The 6,442-nt window shown below is 45.1% G+C and overlaps 2 long non-coding RNA genes across 3 annotated transcripts; both read left to right on the forward strand.

The window, feature by feature from the left end:
- Positions 1-3,252: 3,252 nt before the first annotated feature.
- Positions 3,253-4,925, forward strand: LOC123124524 (uncharacterized). 2 transcript variants are annotated; one of them, XR_006461127.1, is made up of 4 exons: positions 3,253-3,365; positions 4,021-4,098; positions 4,496-4,603; positions 4,739-4,925. It is a non-coding gene; the product is annotated as an uncharacterized lncRNA (long non-coding RNA). The 2 variants fall into 2 exon arrangements; XR_006461128.1 differs by having other exon boundaries at positions 4,502-4,603; positions 4,739-4,910.
- Positions 4,926-5,144: 219 nt separating this feature from the next.
- LOC123124525 (uncharacterized) lies at positions 5,145-5,793 on the forward strand. The gene is made up of 2 exons (XR_006461129.1): positions 5,145-5,241; positions 5,580-5,793. It is a non-coding gene; the product is annotated as an uncharacterized lncRNA (long non-coding RNA).
- Positions 5,794-6,442: the final 649 nt, after the last annotated feature.

Genomic DNA, 6,442 nt, shown 5'->3' on the forward strand with positions numbered 1-6,442 from the left:
CAATGCGAAGGTTTTTCAACTTTTGATTTTTTTTTTGAATTTTTTATGCCCGTTTCAAAATGCGGTCAAAACGGCGGGAATGACCGTTCCTAGCTAGTGGTTGAATCTTGGAATTTTTTTTGGTGTTTCTCTGATTAAATAGATACTTATGTACCTAGAAATGATTTTTGGAAAAAAATAAAGAGCAAACTACAAGGCAGCTACAGTTCAAATTTGACTCGCTTCCAACTGAATCGGCGGAAATTTGTCTTTTTCACGAGAGGTGGATCAAAACTTTTTACACCCAACCATTTGGTCAATTGTGCATTATATATGGCCTGGTCCAATTTTGCAACAAATATTTGGGAGGTCCTTCACAAAAAACTCCTTTTGGGCACTCGGAAAATGGAAAATGGTTTTTTCGTCCAAAGAAAATGAAAACTTCCTTAGGCAACATTGTTTGTCATTCCAATATGCACCCTTGTGCACAATATGAGATTATTTGAACAAACTATGCCATGAATGTAGCCATAAGATTGATCATTTGGGTTGAAAGCCATGAATCTTCATACATGATAGCTCATTTCTGAGAACACTTTTTAAAAAGAATTGATGTATTACAAGTTTATTATTTTTCCTGGTAACTTGGTCACATATAATGACACAATGCGAAGGTTTTCCAATTTTTTGATTTTTTTTGAATTTTTTATGCCCGTTTCAAAATGCGGTCAAAACGGCGGGAATGACCGTTCCTAGCTAGTGGTTGAATCTTGGAATTTTCTTGGTGTTTCTCTGATTAAATACATACTTATGTACCTAGAAATGATTTTTGGAAAAAATAAAGAGCAAACTACGAGGCAGCCGCAATTCAAATTTGACCCGCTTCCTACTGAATCGGCGGAAATTTGTCTTTTTCACCAGAGGTGGATCAAAACTTTTGACACCCAACCATTTTGTTAATTGTGCATTAAATATGGCCTAGTATTTTAGAAAATTGATTTGGTCTAATTTTGCAACAAATATATGGTAGGTCCTTCACAAAAGAACTCATTTCGGGCACTCGGAAAATGGAAAATTGATTGCGACCATTTTAGATGATCATAACGTCATCTAAGCCCGCACTTCGTTCTGATTGGTCTATGGGCATGTCACGCGGATCAAGCATTAGAGACCGTCGGATACTGGTAGATCCAACGGCCCACACCCCTCATCCTCTCCCCACCCACACCCACCCGAAAGCAGCTCCCCTCACCTACACCACATGTCGTTGAGGACACTGACAGCTGTCAGTGGCCGAATGCCACCACTCACCCACCGCACACCACTCCTCCCCCCTCTCCCCCGCACACCACTCCTCCCCCACGATCCGCAGCCCAAACCCTAACCCCTCTCCCTCCATTGGACCGCCGCCACCACCTACCGCGACCGATCCCGCCGCGACCTCCGCTCCCCTCCCACCTCAAGCCGCTCCTCCTCGCCTTTGTGGACGACCACCTGCTCCTGCCGTTCGCGCCCGCGTGCCTGCTCCTCATCGCCTTGCTCCTCGCCCGCGGATCGCAGAGCATCTCATGGCGTCCCCGGCGCGGCCAACCTCCGTCTCCGGCCCCTTCGGCTCCGCCGCCGACCTCACCATCTTCTCCACTCCGACCACGACGCGGCGGGCGGATCCAGCCCGTGCGAGCGAGACGGCGGCCAGATCCTCGATGGCGATGACACGCAGCGGTCCCCGCTGGTCAAATCAGGTCCGTCTCCTCCCAGCTAGTCGTTTTACTGGCGATTTGCCTCGCACGGCCACGACCTCTGACCCCTTCTCATTGATTTGCTCGGGCGGCCGCCTCTCCCACCATCGACGGCGCATGCTCAACGCCGAGATCCGCCGCGCCAAGGCCAACCTCCTCGAGGAGGATCCACCCAAGCTACACGTCGGCCACAGCCCCCCCCCACCAGTGAATCTTCTCCGGCCCCGTACGTCCCCACCAGCGAAGGCGACGTCCTCACGCGGATTCACGTCCTCCTCCCAAAGCAGCCGTCCCCGGCGAGCCATCCTAGTGGCCAGAGGAGGTGGAGGAGCACCTGCCTCCTCTCCCCCAGCGCGTGGGCCGGGGGCTGCTTCCTCTTCCCCGCCTAGCGAACGTGGTGAGATTCCCCTCTGTGCCTCCAAATACAAATCGAAGTTCTTCTATATGCATTTAGCCTCCACTGAATCTTTGAGTTCCAGTTTCATTCGCGTGTACTTATTACAATTGGTTTGTGTCAATGCAACCTTAGTGCAGATACCATCGTTCCCAGAGAATCCAAATTTCAGTTAGTTCATGTCAGTGTGGCCTTATCAGCATGATTCGACCATGAATCCATGATATTATCTAGTGTAGCCAATGGGTTACTCGTGGTACCGATTACTCTTATGAAATGGACAGTGCCACGTGCAAATGAACTGAAACATTTTATTTTATTTTGCGGGTACTTTGAGTTTGACCATCCCAGGTCTGAACCCTGCAACACAGCACAACGCTGGTATAGTGCATGCATCCTATTAATGCGGAAGGTTTCATATATAGATTGATAATCCATGTGACTTTGACTGAATTGTTGAGTTAGTATATACTTGACCGTCTCCGTCTGGCGCCCACACTCCCTCACACTACGCGTCTTCATCCACTTGGATGGACACACGCTACGCATTTTATGTAGTATACATCTATGGTGAGCCAGTCAGTAATCATGGCTGAGTCATCGATACTCACCTAGCAGCCACTTGTTGGCCACTTGATTCAGAGTTTCAGACCATATAACCACGCTTTAGAAGGCTGTATTTGGTAATCACCCAAAATGCCTCTCTTTTTTAGCTGATGAATCGTCCTACATGCACAGTTTGCTTGATGTCCGTGTTTATCCAGATTACAGAATGTTTGATTGCAACATTCTATTGAAGATAGAAGTATAGGACCAGCGTACATATCTGGAACCTTTTGGTTTCGATGAGTTGCTGCTGCTGATTTAATGCCTATGCTCACGCTGCTGTTGATTAAATGCTTATGTTGTTGCTGCATGCTTATGCTACTGATTCAATGCTTAGGAATTGATTGAATTGAACCTGTTGTAATCCTTCCTGTTCTACTTGCATTTAATTTTTGGGTTTCTATTTGATTTTTTAGTCTGTTATATACGGTTCATCTTCAGTTTCTTCTGTAACTTGCTTGGAGCTTAGAATACACAGCCCAACTAGTCTCATATACATCTAAGACCAATGGTTCATGCTGAATTCTGTATATATATATATATGTATGTGTTGGATTGGAGAACCACTCGAGGAGGGAGGGAGGAAGCACGGAAGGTCACCATGGACCTCGCCCAACTCCCACCCATCTTCCTGCCTGCAGCTGTAGGTAACCCCCTCCCTCTCCCTGCCTTGTCAGACCTGAAGATGCAGTGTCCAAGATATTCAGTGAACTGTGTGGATTCAAACAGCAACGCTTTAGTTAACTGTGTAGATCATGTACTGTATTGTTAATCACCAGTTATTGTTTCCTTTCACAGCGTCGTCGTGCCGGTTACTACTACTGTTCCTACATAATCACAAGCGTGCCTGGATGATTATCTCAGATCAGATGTTGCTAGATTACCTTCTTAGATTGCTTTTGTCACCAAGCCACACAGATCATATGGTTAGATAGAATCCACTACGCTAGGGTGATGAATGAACGAACAAACAATAATAGGAACATGGGCACCAGGTTTTAGAGGGCTTGTGATTTTGTGGTTGCAGCAAGCCCGCCTTGTACGCCCGACGAGTTTATCCTGTGTATTTTGTCTTGCTAGATGAGTTACCCAGCAATACTAGTGCATAGTAGAAAATTATCATAGATCCTGGCTGTAACCTGCTTTTGTGCTTGTGACTTTGGCCTGAATGATTTTGTGGGGATTTGGTACCAGACTAGAGGTAGAGGCTGACGATTTCTTGTTGTTTCAGTCAAGTGCTTGATAGATAGTTGTCTCATATGAATTTCCGTTCCTAATGGTGCTTTTTCATTTCCTTGCTAGGCCAAATAAAGGATGTTGTTCTCGGTGGAGTTGCGCTTGAGGATGAGCAGAGAGAGAAAGTTTAATCAAATCCAATAGGTAGGTTCTTTGTTCTTATCACATGTTGGCAGATTCTATTTGTTGTGCATATGCCAAGTGTGTCTACCTGATTGTAAACATAACTGCAATACTGTATATATGTTGACAGTCTGGTAAAAACTTGTTGTGCCTGGGTTTGTGGATCTTCAAAAAAATCATCTATCCTTTCCTTACTCATACAAAAATCCCAGCTGTTGTTCTTGTAAATACAGACGTGCATACCATCGGCACCTTCACCAAACAGAGAAGGCTCTAGCCACTTCTTATGACAAGAAAAATAGAAGCGCCCCTAAATTTAAACATATTCTTCTTTACTGAAAACTCATTGTTCTTTTCTGAACTATTGCAAAAGTTGAGCAGTGGTACTGATTATATAAATTTTATATTGTCTTGGTAGCTTCAGTCGTGTCTGCCACTGCTCATTGTCGTGTTGACAGAGCGTTCACCCGATGGCGGAATACCACGCCGCAGCATGGGTAGTCGGCGGTTGCGCTATATACGTGAGGTAACGAACATTACATGCAGTGGAGAACTTTTAGCTTTTCCACACGTGTATATCTTTAGACCACTTTCAGTTTTCTTTTCATGTGCTGAAACTGAAAGAAATCTTTGATGCTAACTCTGCGTGTGATTATGGCAGTGAAAAACCCGAAAACCATGACTTCGATCTGCTGAGGAAGCTTGCATTTCCTGACGGATCAATCCTGCGAGCCAAACTGCCCGGGAGACAAACTGCACTACCGTTGTCGCGGAAATTCCGTGCGATGGAAGCTTCTAGAGCCTGCTGGTACTTCCTAGCCAGAAGCCTCACAAACTCGACGTCCAGCCCTACAACCACCACCCCACACACAAGGTTGCTCCCTGCTCCCTCCTGTTCATTTATCTGTCCAGCTCAATCCTACATTCCTACCGCTACTTTTGCTGTTGAAATCGAGATGCTACCCTCATCCTGCTGCTGTCTGTCAATCGAATCAAACTGCCCAGAGAATGAATGAGTTTGCAACCCTTCCTAATTTTTTGATCTTGTTCTATTTTGAAATGGACGCAGCACGTGCTCTGCTCTTGCTCACGTCTAGCACCGTCTCCGGCTCAGTGGTGCTTCTTGAGGCGACCGGCGTGACGGCGGCGACCACAAGCTCTCCGGTGAGTCGGATCCATCTTCTAGCCCTAGCTCCCTATTTTCTGCTCCTATAGCATGCTCTGTTGGTTTAGAACACTAGCAGCAGTAGCCTACCGTGTATACGTACTAAACAGCAGGAGCTCAATCACCTTGTGTACACTAGCAGCTTGCTTACACACTTGTCACTTTTGCTTGTGGTAGCCATTACGTAGCGAATCATGTCCGTGTCTACTAATCATCAGTTCATAGTATTTGGCTTTTGTGTGATGGTCTGCGACTATTTTATGGTGACGTGGATATACTTTCTGATTTAAAGTTACTAATATTTTTTGTTTTGATTCTTTCTCTGGTGCGAGGAAAGCTGTGAGTAGACGTCAATGATGCCTACTTGCTTGGCTGCTACAGTGATGCATGCGCCGGTCAAGCAAGCACACATGCATATACGTACATGTTAAGATAGTAGCAGATGTGCCATAATTCCTGTGTAAGGAAATGTATTCCTGAGATGATTTTGTTATGTTATCTAAACCTGGGAGATGTGTTATGTGATGTGATATGATGGATGATCTGAATTCGACATTGAGTTTTCCTGATTTGAATATGAAACAATGTCGGATGCGTGTGTGTAACTGGATTAAAGAGGTCTTGTGCCCAAACAATTGTGTCCAAACATTTTTTTCAAATCTGAGTTCTAATACTGGACAACTAATTAGGCTGAAAAAGGCCACGACCCAACACGCATTGGTCTGTTTAAAAAGTGAAACAAAAAAGCCTCCGAAAATAAATAAATAAATAAATAAATATATTGCAAAAAAGGCCGAGGCCCCCTAATATGGAAGTATGGCCCGTGCAGAAATTGACAGAAAAATACACTAAATTGGCTGAATTAATGGGCTCGACCCATATAAACACCCAATTGGACCGGGCCGATTCTAATTTTTGACGTTTTCAATTGGTCGCAATTTTGTCACGTCAGATTGCCACGTTGGATCTGACGTGGCCTGGGCAGAGAGCTAGCGACCAAAATAGAAGGTCATGGAATCAACGACCTTTTGTTTTGGTCGTGGAATTCCACGACCTTCTCACAGAGAAGGTCGTTAATTTCAGTTTACGACTGCCAGCTTTTGACCATCTGTTTTTGGTCAAAAAAAGGTCGCAAATGAAAATCAATGACCTTTCAGTGACCAATAGTGAGGGTCGCAAGTTGACATATTTGTTGTAGTG

The sequence above is a fragment of the Triticum aestivum genome, chromosome 5D, assembly GCF_018294505.1.
Source record: "Triticum aestivum cultivar Chinese Spring chromosome 5D, IWGSC CS RefSeq v2.1, whole genome shotgun sequence".
NCBI lineage: Eukaryota > Viridiplantae > Streptophyta > Magnoliopsida > Poales > Poaceae > Triticum > Triticum aestivum.